Genomic DNA, 16,800 nt, shown 5'->3' with positions numbered 1-16,800 from the left:
TTTAAGGTGATTTCCATGTTCTTGTTTTGCTTTTCTTTTTTCCCTTCAATATATTTTGCCTCTACAGGGGGATACTACACACGCAATTATAAACCAAAAGCTGCAAGGAAAGGATTATTACTTACACGCCCCCAACCACTCTGCTACTCACAAAACTAGCTGGTTCCTTGTTCTCAGCACACCTGCAGCTGCACCATGGTTCCCTCTTTCTCTTGAGGGTGTACCTACTGGTTCTGTATCTTTCAAAAAAATTACACTGTGTTTCTTATTGTGCAATTATTTTGCAAAAGTTACATATCAGTTCTAAAAAAGAGCAACAAAATGACAAGACACAGGAGATGGAGGAATTCAAACATATGCTTTAAATGTCACAAACAGCAAAGATCGGCACAGTAAAAGTCATCAGAAACTGGCAAAAATTGTAAAACTGCTAAATATAATTAGGTATTTAATTAGGACACCAAAGCATTACTAATATATCCTTTAAAATTTGGGAATTCAAAGCATATAAACTAAACCGAAACCTTTCTATTTCTGCATGACTATGTGCAAAAAAATACTCTATAAAAATAACTCCTATGAACCACAGTTTCAACACCCTTGGGTAGCGGCACCACTTTGTATCTGAGAATCTGGGAAAAAATGTCTAAATAAGGCTCCCCAAATCTACCTCTCATAGAGAAAGGAACAGAAGAGGAATATATTTTAAAAATCCCCCTTCTCAGACTTCTGCTTCAGTGGTTATGTTGGAGCAGCAAGCATCCTGCTGGAGATGGAATTAGCGCGTTACTGAAGCATAGCTTCAACATGGACCTTGAGCAGAAGCCAGGCCCATGGCTCTGGAGCGATTTTGCCAGAATGGCTAAATCGGAGGGGTAAGGAAAATGCACATGTTTACATAGCTGTAAAGCTATGTAAAGAAGAAGCTTTTAAGGCTAGACCAAATTCTCATGCTCTAGGAGACAACAAGTGATGAAGGATTCCTACCTGGACAGTGCTGGTTGAGAGACCTTGCGACAAACCCTATACTACAAGATATTACCTTATTTACCTCCTACTTAATCAGTCTCTTCTTTCCTTTGTCAAACTGCCCCAATTAACAATCAGGAAGTTCCTAATTAGAAGCTGAGGAATAAATCCGTGGAAAGGGCACTCGTTTATAAACAGAGGCAAACAGCATCATTTAGCACTGACTGTCCTTTCGTTTTACAAAGAACAATGGAAACACGGCAACTACAGTTCGTTCTTAGGCAATTCATTTAAAATGCTACTCCACTAAAATAACAGTGTTTGAAGACTACCTGAAAAAAACCAGAGGTGAAACAATGCAGAAATGCAATGAATCAAATGGTCTGATGTACCGAAGTCAGTACATCCTAAATCAACAAGTTTCAGTAAAGCTTATCTACCCATACACCAAAGGCCTGCATCTCTGGTGAAATTAAGCTTCAAAATGTGTCCTTGGAGATCTGGGTATAAAAAAACCTGCTAGAAGTAGCAAGGGTTCTGGCAGAGCATGGAACTAAACCTCAAACTCCTAAATTCACCCTTTCTTTGCAGCCATAACCAAAAAGCTATGAATGGGTTAAATCCCAGCCGTTTTATACAACATTTGATTGTCCCACTTACTTGAAGAAGGAGGAAAAAAAGCATTCCACTGAAATTCCAAAGGGGGAACTCCAGTGTGGAAGTCTATGAAGTGACAACCACTAATGACTTTTGACAATTTGACTTTTTTCTGTGTTGAGCTGCTGGGACTTGCCACCAAACACAGGGAAGTCTTAGAAAACGCCCGTTAGCGACACTGACATCGTCTTCTCCTCGAGCTGGGCTCTTCATGCCTGATGCTAATTCCATCCAGAGAGAGATTTATGCCTATTAAGCTCTGTAAAAATCTACAGTCAGCCCCCGTTATCCCAGTTTGATTTTGCATGAAAAGGAGAGGAAAACAACATATTTAGAATTGCCTTTAAAATTCAGCAGGCCACCTGAAGGCAAGACATGTCTCTGACAAGATGTATCTGAGCTTCAGGAATTTGAAAGAATTATAAGAAAGTTTTTATTTAATCTTCTTTTTGAAAGAAGAAAAAAATGTCACTATTGTCACACCACTGGTCTTTTCATCTTTCTTTTTTGGCAACGTATGTTAAATTAGAGGAACAATCATTTCTTAAATGCCATGGGCTAGGGGAAATTCTGGGTCATGATTTTAGGGGGTTTGCAATGATACGAGCCCCATCACTGAGACTACACATGTACGTGCGCTTCCCTGCAGAAAAGATGCAATCAATTTAAAGCTCTTAATCAAAAATCTAGGCTAAAAATATAGAATATACACATGATGTTTTAATTGATCTTTCATTTGATGCTTTGTTACCCAGACAAATTTCGCATCTGAATGGGTGCGGAGCTTGACTTATCAATGTGGGATACTTCTATCTTACATTACGCTTTGTGACACTGAGGATGGAAAGAATGTGAAAAGGTGACAGTTCACTGGTGTTAATCCTTATGAATCAAGAATATTGCTATGAATTATAATTAATTTCTGCAGCAGTAATGGGACTGTGGCACGTGGTTTCATCAAAATTCAACTTTGCTGATTAAACATCTTCAGAAATTTGGTTGTTCTACATCAAAATTGTAACAGTAGGTAAAAGGTCATTGGGAGTCACACTTCTATTTATTAGACTTCAGATTTTTTTTCCTCTCCCTCCCCCTTTCTTTGCCAGACTAGGCACACGACCAAAGCAACTAAGCATGCAAATTTGGTAGCTCAGCCTCCCCTGCTTCATTTGCATCTGTTGATTCATTTGTGCGCGTAGATAAGGTCAATGCAAATTGAAACCTCTGCCTTTTTAAAAAACTTTGTCCCACCTACCATTTAGCACGATCATTTCTCACGCAGAATTAGGGGCAACACTACCTAAGAGAGTTTTTTTCTCTCCTACTATAGCACAGCCAAAATGAATAGTAATCCCTTTGGGTTTGAACACAAAGAGGCTTTCTGGATAGCGCTTTATGCAAGACACACAATACTTTTCAAACTGGGCGTGTGTGCAGGGAACTCTGAAATAGCTGTTATTTATCAGCCCTCCAGGCATGTTGCTTATTCTCCCAAGCTTTCGGGAAGGTTTAAGGGCACAAGAAGAATTTATGGAAAAAACGCCACCACCTTCATTTTGTTTATCTAACTGACTTGATTGACATTTTAAAATGATATTGTACTCTCAATAGCTATTGCCTTCAATTCAAAGAACTTAGCTACATTACTTCAAAGATCATATTTTTGACATTGTAAAACGCTTGATGGTAGGTAATTACAACACATTATCAGAATAACTCTAATAATGCATATACTACATTACAAATGACAACCAGCAATTAAACCCATTACTGCCTTTCATCAAATTAACCAGAAAAAACCACTTAACTATTGGCCTGGGCGTATCTAAAACTGATAATAAGTACCCATTCTGCTTACTTGAACAATAGTTCTCCGTCCTTGACAACTTCTGTTTGTTTTTTTAACATGGAAGAGGTGCCAAACATTTTCTTTAGGAGGCTCCCGAGGGATGCACAAGGCAGATCTCCACCCATCAGACAACAAAAAACGTGCGTTTCACATGACTGGAATGGATGTACCTCTTGTGTGACCAGGCACATGCCAGTGGTGGGGACTTTGGGGAAAAAGGCAGATGAGCGGAGGTTGGATGAATTGTTTTATCAGCAGATCATATAGCGACAGGTTTGGAACCTCTTACGTAGAAGAAAGATTGACCCAGATGAATGGGAAGCAGAAAATACTTCCAAATACTTAAAGAACTGGGAAGAATGCTGCCTGGGAAGGAGATGAAACAGTAATTTAGGAGCCAGGCAAAAGAGAGAGAGAGAAATGCCGATGTTAAGAAAAGATAACAACTAGCAATCTAGAGCTTCCTTGCAATTAATTAACTTTTACTACTTTATAACAACAATTTGCTCTCAGTTCAGATTAACGATTTACACGTGGTGCAGGCCCAGTCTGATTTTCAGAGTGAATTGCAAGACCCACTTTCATTAAAATCAATTATACAGCATGTATCAAGAGGGATGACTTTCACAATGAGGAATGGATTGCAGTGATAAACTGCACAGCCCTGTAAAATAAAAGGAAGAATGATTCTAGACTGAAGACTTGTCTCCACCTTCTGTAAAGATGTAGCAAAAGAGGATGGGTTTATCTCCTCCCTGTAGTATTATAAAACTTCAGAGCATTTAAATTTTCCTACTCCGCGTAGCAGTTCTGATTTTCTGTGCTGTGATCTCTCCACTGTCTGGGCATCCACCAGACCATGGCTCTCCATGGCTGTCACTCATCCTCCTCCAAAAGCAGCCGAATGGTGACTTTCTTCTGAGAGCTCTGGAGCCCTATTAGAAGAGAACCAGATCTGACACTTCCCAATATTTCTCCCTTCTTGTTGTATTTAGTGTTATTTCTAGAAGGTCTCCAATTTTGCTTTGTACTCAGAACAATTACATCTCATGTTCACTGAACCTGCCTTAGGACTAAAAATTATCAACTTGGGTATCCCAAAATGAAGGAACAGACAATTTTTGAGGGATCTGCACTAATTTGGCAATGTTATTTGACCTTACAGAGTGTAAACTTTTTTTTTCTACTTTGAAAACACTCACTCTCTTACTGTTACTGCAGAGATAATGAGTTTACTGCAAAAAAGTCACCAAAAATTATTAAAGCCACTAAGAGCTTCAGTCAGAACCTGATCATCATTACATTCTACAGCATACACAGCACTGCTAGTATATTGCCTTCCCTGTAGTCTTTTTATCTTATGATAAATCAGCTGGGGCAGCCAAAATAAAACCTAAATAAAAAGAAGTGCTTTTGTGTTCAGGGGCATTATCACATCATTTAGCATCCCTGGTACCACCACTCCATTAGTTTTAAGTATTATTGCAAGGATTGGTTCTTAAGTCACAATAAAGACTGGAAAAAAAGAGATGCTGTTAGCTTCTGCTCTTTTGTAACGTTTGTTTTAGTATTCCACAGAAAAAAAATATTAAAAAAAAAAAACAACTGATCTGAAGGTACAGACAGAACTAAGGCGATGGCTTTAACTGGTCCTACTGGGCTCCTGAAATCTCAAGTTGCCACTATCATGAGCAGCAATTGCAACTAAAGCTCCATTTCAAAAATTAAATTCCAGGTGATACGTCACTGTCTGGATTTTCTCCAGGAACAAAACTATTTACTGGTGCCCATATACTCAAATAAACATCCATAACACTTAGACAAGCTGTGATTCACTGGAGTCCACCTCGATAGAAACGCAGCTTTGTACTTTCCTTTTCACGCCCTGTCCCTGAGTACAGAAGCACTTAACCGTCCATAAAAGCCCACGCCACAAAACAGCCACCAGTCAGTTGTCTGATAGTGCTATTCATCTACAGATGACAAACTACTCAACCGACGTGTGGAGTAAGAGTTATCTCCAATTTACAGAGAAGGAAGCAGAGGCAGAAGTGATTAAACGGCATCAGACACTTGGTCTGAGATCACTTCCACTTGGCCTTGCTGCTACCACGCAGGAGTGGGGTCACCAACCCTGCCCTAAGAGGCTCCCAGTATTTCATCTAGATTCCAGACATGGTCTCCAGAAAGAATATTCCCATTTTCAAAGCCAGCAGAAGAATCTGGCTTTAGGGAACGCAACAATGAGAAGAAAGCTGCTTGAAGCTTGCACAAGGCATCCATACCACCTTGTGCTAGATGTAGTCCTCAGAGTTGACTAAATCACCCAAGCAGAAGTTGAGTAAATGACCCAAGTATGAGCAGGCAGCAGAGCCGTCGCTGCCAGGCTACAGAAGGACTCTCAGAGCTCAACCAAGCTGTCACCGACCTGTGGCACCCCCAGAGGAAATCCATTTTAAAAAACAAAAAACAAACCCGGAGAGACAAAGTTACAATAAAATGGAAAATCTGGACCTTGATTAATAACATTTTTTTTAGGAATTTACGACTTTCAGTTCTGTTCTGCCTATTCCAAATCTGCACAGAATTTATGACCGTTCCACTCGACGCTTCATCCACATCGGCTTCATCCCTGGCAGTCGCATAACCAGGATTTCCACATACAGAGCAATTTCACGCTGAGGTGTTAATGAATCGATGCCTCTGAAAAGCTTGGAAGTTAGCAGATGAAAGGAGATACAGAAATGCTTAGCAGTGGTATTACACAATGTGCAATTACTGCGAATCTATCCGGTATTCAAGATGCCTGGGACCCAAAATAACCAAAATAAAGGCCAACGCCTTTCCTGCAAAATTTATTTATGGCTATTCTGCAGATGTCTAAAAATCAGCAGGATTTAAAATTAAACTCCTCAGGAATATTCCACCAAAAAGTTATTCTGTGTATGACCTGGTGTCTGAAAAACATGCCCTTCCGTGGGCTGACTTCCCTGCAAGGCACCTCCTGTGGTGCTACCAGGACTTCCCTTTAGCTGTGCGCCTTTGGGGCAGCATGAAAACCCTGCGAGCGGTTGTGCAGCCACATCTGGTGTGTCTGGCCCAAAGAACCTAGTCTATAAAACAGGAATAAATGAGGGTTCTGCACCGTAATACCCATGACAGGATTTAGCAGAACAGGAAAATGCAGCTTACTGGTGAAGTAACTGCAAAACCATTATTTTTAGCTCTGTTTAGCAAACTGAAGAGGGTACTAGTTGAAATACGCATTTCAGATTTCACTCTTTGAAATCTTAGATGAAATTTAAATACTTTGAAAATCTCTTTTTTTCCCTTTTAGTACCCCTGGAGGGGATTGAAATGCACCTCCGTGCTCTAACTGGGATAACAGCTATAGTTTCCCCAAATTACAAAATTTTAAATTGCACATAAGGTTTTAAATAGCTTTGCAAAAACCAAGCAAGAACAGTCTAGCTGAAACACAAAGCAGAGAGCTCCGACAGGAGTGGTCCTTCGCTAAGGGAACTCCAGTTCACTCCCAAAGGATCTACCCAGAAGATCCTGTAGCTTAAACAACATGACATTTACGTAAAATAAAAATAACAATAATAACAACCACTACCACCTCCAAAACCAAAACACCTTTCCTTTCAGATGGGGAAATGGAGTCCAAGAAGCACCGTCATTCTGGGCTTTATATCTTTGCTTTTAACAGCAAAGACAAAATACAGGAATCACCTTTTTTGTTCTCATCAAGCAACAGCTCTCCTGTACTTCAACCAAAAATTCATAAAGCTTTATGAAAGTAACCACATGCACTCTCCAAAGTTTTTCAGGGCCATAATACTGTAACTCGGACTTAAGCCACACCAGGTTTTCATCCTTGGATTTCCCCTATTATACGCAGGGAAAGCCCTCACTAATGTATTTTCTGAACAGCTTCCATAGACAGATTACAAACTTAGAATTTGTCAAGCTTTTTTCCCATTTTCTTCCACAACGAAAATGAAGGATGCATTTCTATTTTTGCCTTGCGAGTTTTTCTGTTGCTTTGCAGATTTTTTTTTTTTGCAGCGTCACAGTAGTACTTGCTATATTTGAAATGAAAGCTGGTGCTATTAAAACAAGTTTTAGCTGCTGTGGAAGTCCCCAATGCCAGCTGAGCTGCTAGAAAGGCACTAGCTCCTGCACAGGAGAATCTCCCCTTGTGATTGAAGAGATTTATAGCGTCTGAAAAGCCAAAGCATTAAATGTGGATCTCGGTTTGTAACTCAGGCTCCTTAAAGCATTCTAAGATTAAGCCATTTCGTACTTAAGATGGTTAAATGAAATAAATGGATCCATTCTTCCCTTCCAGTTTTCCTAAATACTTTTCTGACCAACAGGTTTTTAAGTACCACAATACTCATGCTTCGGGGGGGCGGGAGAAAAGGAGAAGAAACAGGAAAAAGAAAAAAGAAAATCTATAAACTTCAATGCATGTAAGACCCATTTCAATCATATTTAATCTCTCATTCAATGAATATAACACCTACAAACATTTGCAGAATGTTCCGTGTAACAGATTAGCATGTAACTAGTAAAATAAAACATAAAAAAAAAATAAAGGATGTGTGATTTTTGGTCCGTGCTTCTACTACACCAGCTCCTTTCCTTCAGTCTCAGTTGCAATCTGAAAAGATGACCTTCTGGTAACAAAGGAAGGTTGCTCACCATCTCTAATCAACTTCAGCACCTATCCTGCTAACAAGGTGCCATCAGGCGATCATAATTCACAGCCAGTTTGAGTTCACACAAGATTCAAGTTTCTTTTGAAAGCAAGCTGTGCATTTTACAAGCCCTGCCTCACCTTGGCAGTCCCCGCTACAATAATCTGAACCAATTCATCTGTCTGCCTGGGTAAAGCACGGGCAGCGAATCAGTCAGTCACTGCTGCTGCCTGTAAGTTTGTGTTGGAGAGGTGTGGATTAATGGAAAAAAAACCCTCTTTTTCCCAGATCTTTTTTTTTTTAAATTCCACCAAATAAATTTGAGGCTATCATATGAGTACTTAGAGAAGTACTTTAACTGAGCACACCCTTGTAAAATTGTAGAATTAGCTAGATGTTAGCTAACACACACAGTTTTACATGGAAACAGAGCTATAAAGAAAGCCAAAAAATTTCAGGTATATTAGATTCTCTTAAGGAAAAACACCATTTATATTTTAAAAAAAAGTGTTTAGGCCTGGAAAACATGCGAGTGGGGTTGACTTTCAGAGGCCTTGACTAGCTGGCTGATGGGTGAGGAAACACTCTAACATAAAATTATTTGGTCCAGTGATGTGATGTGAGAAATATAAGAGGAATTCCCCAGACTACTTGCCACACCTGGTATCGGAGAAGAGCCACTAAATGAATTTCAGCAAATTTATCCTCTGCCTTCTTAGCTCCAAAGATTTGCTGGCACCTGTAAGACCCTGGGAAGATCAGAGTAGGTTCTTGTGGTGGGTTGACCTTGGCCAACTGCCAGACCCTCACCCAGCCGCTCTCTCACTCCCCCTCTTCAACAGGACAGGGGGGAGAAAATAAGATGGAAAAGCTTGTGGGTCGAGAAAAAGGCACGAAGATCACTTACCAGTTACCGTCATGGGCAGAATAGACTCAACTATTTTAATTTTTAATTAAAATATTAAAAAGAATTAGTAATAATTTGATAATCTGGTCTATAAATCCAGATTTTTATAACTCTATTGATTTTACCATAAGTGTGCTACTACTAATTGTTCTATATTGATTAGACTAGTAAAACACCAGTTAGACTAACAATAAATTCACAGGTCCATATACAAGACATGCTGGCTTTTGTCCATGTTATAACTTTGTGTAACACTACATCAAGCTCAAAAAGTCAAAAATAACCTTCTTCCAGTCCAACATCAACTACTGTAATTGTGGGAAAACCCATGATTATTCTTTGCACAGTATGAAATCAGCACTTTTTGCCAACTTCTTAACCCACATCCACCAGCCATGCTCGTCATCTCTTTGGGAAAGAACCAGATGAGAAGATCTACACAAGGTTCTCTGGTGTCTCTCAAGACTTGCTGTCATTCCCGCTGTACTTCGCATTTAGCGTGGCCTTACCTTGAGTACTGCGTGCAGTTCTGGGTCCCACAATTTAAGAAGGATGTGAAGGTCCTCGAATGCATCCAGAGGAGGGCAACAAAGCTAGTGGAGGGGCTGGAAGGAATGTCCTATGAGGAGCGGCTGAGGCTACCGGGTTTGTCTAGTTTGGAGAAAAGCAGGTTGAGGGACAACCTCATCGCTCTCCACAGCTTCCTGAGGAGGGGAAGCAGAGAGGGAGGTGCTGATCTCTTCTCCCTGGTATCCAGTGGGAGATGGTTCAAAGCTGCGTCAGGGGAGGTTCAGACTGGACATTAGGAAGCATTTCTTTACCGAGAGGGTGGTCAAACACTGGAACAGGCTTCCTAGAGAGACGGTCGATGCCCCATGCCTGGCAGTGTTTAAGAGGCATTTGGGCAATGCCCTTAACAGCATGCTTTACCTTTTGGTCAGCCCTGAAGTGGTCAGGCAGTTGGACTAGGAGATCATTGTAGGCCCCTTCCAACTGAATTATTCTATTCTAAGACACAACTCATGTCTTGTGACGCAGTATTCAAATGGCATAAATAAGTCACTGAAAACTCCTATGACAAAATAAATCTCTGCTTACACTCTAATAAAAATAATAGTGTTCAGCAATGTGGGGAATCTTAATTGTGCTCCATGAGAACATGAGTTAAATACTAGAACTAAACTTAAGCAACGCTTCCATTAAGAAATGAGCTAAAACTACTTTGTTGGCTTGATGAACATAATACGGGTTAGAAGTAATTCATTATCATGGAATTGAATTAACACTGTTCTCAGCTATTCAGCGTCAGTTCTTGCAAATGTCAAAATTTCTATGTTCCTTCAGGTTGTATTTCATCCGAAGGAAAGGAGGAGCTGGAGACATGTGAAATTTCTGACAGGCTGTTGATTTCCCGTATGGATGAAGCATGTTTGAAAACTCAAAACTTGACTGATCTGCTGAAGCACATTCTCTGACAGACAATATAAAATCGATGCATCACATATTAAGAGTTTTTTTGGCATGTAAGAGTTTTTGTTTGTGTGGGAGGTGGGGGGGGGGGGTTGCTTTATTTTCTGTCATCGAAAATGAACAGCCTTACCTTAAGGTTTTTATAAACTGTCATCTTTAATCAGACACACAGAGTAAGACTGTCAGTTCTCATAAAGCATCGGGGGAAAAAAAAAAAGCACAAAACGTGAAGCTGTTCCCCACCCCTTTCCCCTGCATGTGCCCCGTTTCTGCGATGGCCTCAGTCAGAAGTAAACCTTTTCCTAGCAGTGTCACAACAACAAGCTCTTCTGAAATGTGTCTTTATAATTCAGCAGCGCAGACTTTATGAGAGCTTGTCAAAGAGAAAAGAGTTAGGATTCGCCAGCAAGAAACATTCATGCCCACTGTTGACAGATATAAAGTACTAAATGTCAACAGCAAGGGACTCGTCAACCCTTAAGATTTCAATTCAGGTCAATTGAAGTAAACAGCGAGTGTATGAAAAGTTGCATCAAGCATCTGTCACACTCAAGGATGAGTATTAACAATTCCAAAATAAAGATGGAATATTAAGCATCGCGGCGACTACCGGTACCGTAACGAGAAGCAGGAGCCGAGATCTCCTGATCTGAGCCCCATTTGTCTCGCCGCACCGCCCCGCCTGCGGAGAGGCACCATCTCCCTGCCTCCATAGCCTCCCTCTCCAAAGGGAATATATTGCCTCCTTTGCAGAAGCGAGATTTAGATTAACTAAGTGATATTTTTTCCCCTCTCTCTGAAGATAAAGAGCAGTTCTGAATGTAAGACTTAAAAAAACCAGTATTCGTGCAATCTGGATGGTTATATTTTTAAGGGTTCACTGACTTTAAAAGTTTGCAAATAGTGTTTTCCTGTGTACATAACAGCATCTCAGACTTTTTTTTTACTTAACCCCTTATCCTCTGAATATTATTCAATCTGAAATACAAACTGTAAGCAGTCAATATTATAAGTTCCCTCTCCCAGCTTGAGTCGGTTTTATCGATTTCTCTAAACTCAAGTATTTTAGGTTTGATCTCAAAAAGCTAAAGACATCAGCTCTCATTATTTAGCACTGTCTGTGCCCTAGGATTATTTGACATTTTCCATCTACTTCAATAATAATATATACCCCCTTAGACTGATAAAATACCACACATTTTTCTTAACATACTTGGTATCATTCAACAGAGTCTAAACATACTAAATGTAACTAACAAACTAATCTAATTTTCACACTCCTTTTGCTTCCCAAATAGCACATTCCCCATAGTATCAAATATTAATTTTATAGTACACAACTACAAGATATTACAGCATATTTTAAAATCAAATTAGTCGTTTATTATTATAGCTGTACATATATACTAATAAAAGGGATTATCAGCGAGGTACACACGGGTTCTTAGTTATATACACAGTTTTGTATCAATTACAGTCATGTAGTTATGAACACTGCTCAGCTGCAGCAGCAGTTGATGTTCGCAGAGACCAAAGGACTTCGATGCCCCATGGAACCGATGACAACTTTGCCATCCCCTCCCAACATCTTCAAAATAAACAGAGGATTTAAATTCTACATAGAGTACCTTTTATCTTGACATATCCTGAATTAAACAGAAGCTTGACACAATTATTCCCAAAGCATGGAAAGCTAAAACATCACTGCTAATACCTATGTACCTGCATGTATGTACATATTCTGTACGTTGTGCACCTCCCTCCCAAGGACAGGTTACTAGCGGAGTCTGAAATTTGACCTTCAGCAGTTCAGAGCTGATTGCCACCAGTTGGTGAGGAACATGCTGATATCAACAGGCAGCAAAAGTAAGTTACTATGGTCCTTGATTATTCCCTAATGCATTTATTTTATTTATTAAAAAAGCAATCACTCTTTTATTACCATTAACAAAGCAGGAAGAAACAGGAAATTCAAAAATGCTATCAGGTAAAAAGCTACTGCTTTAAATAATGGGGACCAGTATACATGAACATAATCATTTAATTCTTAAATTAAAATGTCAGATTGTTATCTGCTCTTTTCCCCCCACTCTGACCAATCTGAAATACCAAGAACTAGCAAACTTTGCAATGCCTTGGACCATGCACACACCTGAGCGTTAAACTTTAGTCTTTGCATCTCAGACAACATCAGCAGAGTCAAATCAGTAATTCTGCCTTTCCTTCTTCCCTTTTTTTTTTTTGGTACTCTAATAAATTAACACTGTTTTTCACTTTCTTACTCTCCAGACTTTGAAATCAAAGGCAGCAATTAGAATACCACTGACACGTTGCAGCTTCTTCCCATCTGGCAAAGGGGGAGATCCCCTAAGACAGACACGGCCCATTCGATAGAGAGGCAAAGGGTGCCAAGTCAATTTGGCCTCTCTAGTTCACTTCTTCACAAGGACACGATCTTGCTTAGAAGTGACTGCTTCTTCCGAATCAATGAACACTTTGCTTTCTCTTCCATCCTACAACCCTTTTAATTGCTGCTTGATCTTAATGAAGTGTGGCTGATAGTAGTAAATGGATACCCTTGCGGCCTTGATACCCAATATCCAAACAACGTTCAACTGAGTTAGCATCAGCGGTGCTTTCACGATTCAAAACACCATCATCCCCTCCATCTCCGGTCCCTCCTGTCCCTCCCCCTTAAGCCTCAAGACTGCAGACATCTGTTCTTCAATTGTCTGGTAATAAACATACTCTATAAAGCATATGTAAAATGATTATTACCCTGAAGAGCCAAGTGCCTTTCAAATGCCAGCTGAAACAAATAAACAACCAAAAAAAAAAAAATCCCCACCAAACAAATGTTACAACAGACATCACTCAGGCTGTTCAATATTCCACAACGGAAGGGCTTCAGTATTGGTCCCGCATGTTTCCTTCCTCCAATGGGAGATGTTAGTCCACAGACCAGTAACACCAGCGCTTTCACGATCCAAGCAGATGCTGGTTAGCAGCGAAGGATGAAGAAAGCAACTGGACTCTTTTGGTAACTTTTATACTTTGACACCTCCCGCAATATGTAATTAAGGAAAATCAGATGTGTATTCCTCTTCAATTTGTAAGTGCAATTAGTTTTCATATGTAGTTAGTAAAATCTATTCCCAGGAATCATCTCCGCTAGAATACCCACTTGTCTTCCAAAAATTCACTATTCATTTGTTATGTGTGTGGTGGTGTCATTAAGTCCTGGTAATTAATCTGGGGCTTGGTGCGTCTCAATTGTCCTAGTGGAAATTAGGGACCCAATCCCCAACGACGTAACATCTCACTTCCCAGCTCTGGCTCATTGCTCTAAATGAATTCGAGGGAAGACAGACTTTGAAAACCGTGCGTATGTATTTGCCCTCACACTCTCCGTGGTTGTAAGTTAAGACTTTCTCTAAACAAACTTTCATTGCTGGAGATATGGGGGCTAATTTACAGCCCCCTGAAAGCCTGCCGACTCTGTGAGCCAAGCTCAACCTCATTTTTTAAATAAAAGAGGATTCCAAAAAAGGCTATTATAACCAGTAAACTTAACACTGTGATTATGCAACTCTCTGATGTGATAGACAATGACACTTTTCATATCAGTAGTACAAAAAAAGAGAAATTCAGACTGATGAATGTGAATGCTCTGGTTACAACACTCCACCTAACGTTACTGTGCTGAATTATGTTTTAAAGCCATCGCTTAACGCAATGCTCAGGCTTTAAATCATCACACCAGTGTCTGGTTTCTCAGTGATCCAGTTAGCTTAATACTTTTAGAAGCACTCAGCTTCCTAATAAAATCAGCTAGCCCATACAGTGCTAAAACTTGTCTGTCAACATGTTTATGTGAACTTGATAAAAATAACAAAAAAAGACCCCCTTCTAAATAAAATATCGATCATTTTGAATTCAAAACAGATTCATTTTAAGCCTGTACAAGCGACATCAATGAAAGATGACTGAGGCAGGCCATAAAGAATCTCGACAAATGGAAAATAAAGCAAGCGAAAACTTCACACCTCTGCAGCAATTACGTCCTCGAAAGCTTGACATTTAATACAATAATGTCTAGAAAAGGGCGACAAAGATCCAACCAACAAGGAATGCACACATAAGATGATATGCTAGAAATTATTGCAAAAGTCAGTATTTTAGCAAATCCACCGTATTCAGCATTTTACAACCACAGCCAGCATCATACAGCCAATTTTAACAGGAGTCAATGGGTAAGCCAGTTTGCTGGTAGGACAGGTCATTGCTATCTACTCCCATCAGGAACAGAATTCCCTGTAGGGAATCGTTATCACCAAAAGAAATCCAGTCCTATGGTCATCCCAGATACACCGCATGCCATGCATCATGTGCATGCCGAAGTTGAGGATCACGAGTTAAAACTGAGAGAGCAACGACTCATGCCAGATATTTACTCTGTCGATCGCTAAGGTAGGTAAAATCACATTTTAAAAGTTTCTACAGTCTTCACCTACACCCAAACTCACCCCATTCTGCAGTGAGAAAAGGGTAAGCTGGGTCACGGAGTATCTTCTTTCTCTTCATGCAGTTATTGATGAACTACTCAATGCAAGGAAGTTAAGATGTTGCAGATGGTTGGCATGAAAAATATATTGTACGCAGATACCTTAATCTTGATGCAGTTATTTTTTATGAAGCAAATTATTTCTACTGCCTGTCTTGCAAGCTGGTAATGAAAGTGAAGTGTTTGTGAGAAGTGCTATTTAAAGCAGAGCACTCATGTTTGACTCGGATGGCAAAAAAAGGGGGAAAAATTAAGCAGGAAGGCAAATAGAAAGAAAGAAGTATTTTCACCAGTTTCTAAATCAATGTGGAGTACCTCATCAATAAAAATAAGAGCATCACCGCCCCCCTCTGTGCTTGAAAGAAGCCTGTAAATTCATTAAAGATGAAGAGATTGAAGTCCGTATCACAGTGGTCATACCTTGAATAGCATATTGCATCTTAACCACTGTCCATCTTTTCTCATAATAAAACGGCTGAAAACTATAAATTATGCTGTGGCAAATTTATTTTTAGCACGTTGCTTCCATTTTAAAAGAGAGACAGGTTGAAACAAAACGCGCTTATGAAATTATCCATTTCATTATGGGCATCTAGTGATAAATGAAGAGTGTACAATGTATGCAACCCTTTTTTCAAGGGAAGTTCTGAAAAACCTTAAAAAATTTTAACGTGTCCTCAAGATTATTCCAATATCTAGTGTCATGACATCAGAAATGTAAATTTGGAGGAATTTACACACTTTCCCTCTGCATTTTTAAGTCCTGAGAAGTCACAAATGACCACATTTCTCAGCTACCAAGACGGCAGTCAGAATATTCCTTCGGCTGGGGATCAGATTCCAATTACTTTTTATCACTGCTTGTTTTTAGTGCTGGAGAAACATGCCCTGTTGCCTAAGTGACTCATGATAGTGAGTAATACAAACAGAGCCAAGGAAGGAAATGCTCTCTAAAGGTGCTAGCACTGAATAGGAAAGGACATGTCTGACAATAAAGGAAAACCCCGCAAGGAAAAAGCAGAGGTGGAAGACTGACATGAACTGAGAAAAACATCGTTATTATTTAATTCTGGCAAAACTAAGATGATGAACTGTTAGACTGCAAAGTAAAGAGAGCAAAATTAAAGTATCAGAGGTGAGTGACTTGGTGAGAAGAGGCTTATTATAGACTTGCTCTGTTTTGAGGTTCCAGCAGTCCTTGATGAGCCGTGAATTTCTAAGATTTTAGTAACTGGCACGGCACTTTAGATCAGGCATTTAATTTGCAGTCCGTAGACCATACTTGTTTTATCGAAGAATGAACTTACCTTGCAGTTCATAGAGTATCCTTCTGAATTTTTAATAAGCATAATGGACAGCCAGCGATAAACAATTTGTGACAGGCTGCAACTAAACTTTTCCCAACTTGGGTCAATAATAAATTACACTGTTCAATGAAAACGGGTCACCCAGGCAAGCAATCCCACTTGGTATGCTAATTAATTTTGAAAAAGATTAAAGAGCATGAGCAACAAGCTCAACTAGTGATTACTTTTTACACGTGTGCATACCAACAACTTTACAGCAAGCCCATTGCTGTGGGATGTTACCTCAGAAGTGGCAATGTGCCCATAAAGTAGGTTAATTCTACTTATTCTAATTATTTGCACCTTGAGAAATATGTAGAAAAGCCTTACTT

At 39.7% G+C, this 16,800-nt stretch overlaps 1 protein-coding gene across 1 annotated transcript in view; it reads right to left on the bottom strand.

The window, feature by feature from the left end:
* EXOC4 (exocyst complex component 4) overlaps positions 1-16,800 on the bottom strand; it is a 473,947-nt gene that overhangs the window by 210,277 nt on the left and 246,870 nt on the right. The window lies entirely within an intron of this gene.

The sequence above is a fragment of the Pygoscelis adeliae genome, unplaced genomic scaffold (assembly GCF_000699105.1).
Source record: "Pygoscelis adeliae isolate BGI_AS28 unplaced genomic scaffold, ASM69910v1 Scaffold207, whole genome shotgun sequence".
Lineage (NCBI taxonomy): Eukaryota > Metazoa > Chordata > Aves > Sphenisciformes > Spheniscidae > Pygoscelis > Pygoscelis adeliae.
This window is presented reverse-complemented; position numbering and strand designations above follow the sequence as displayed.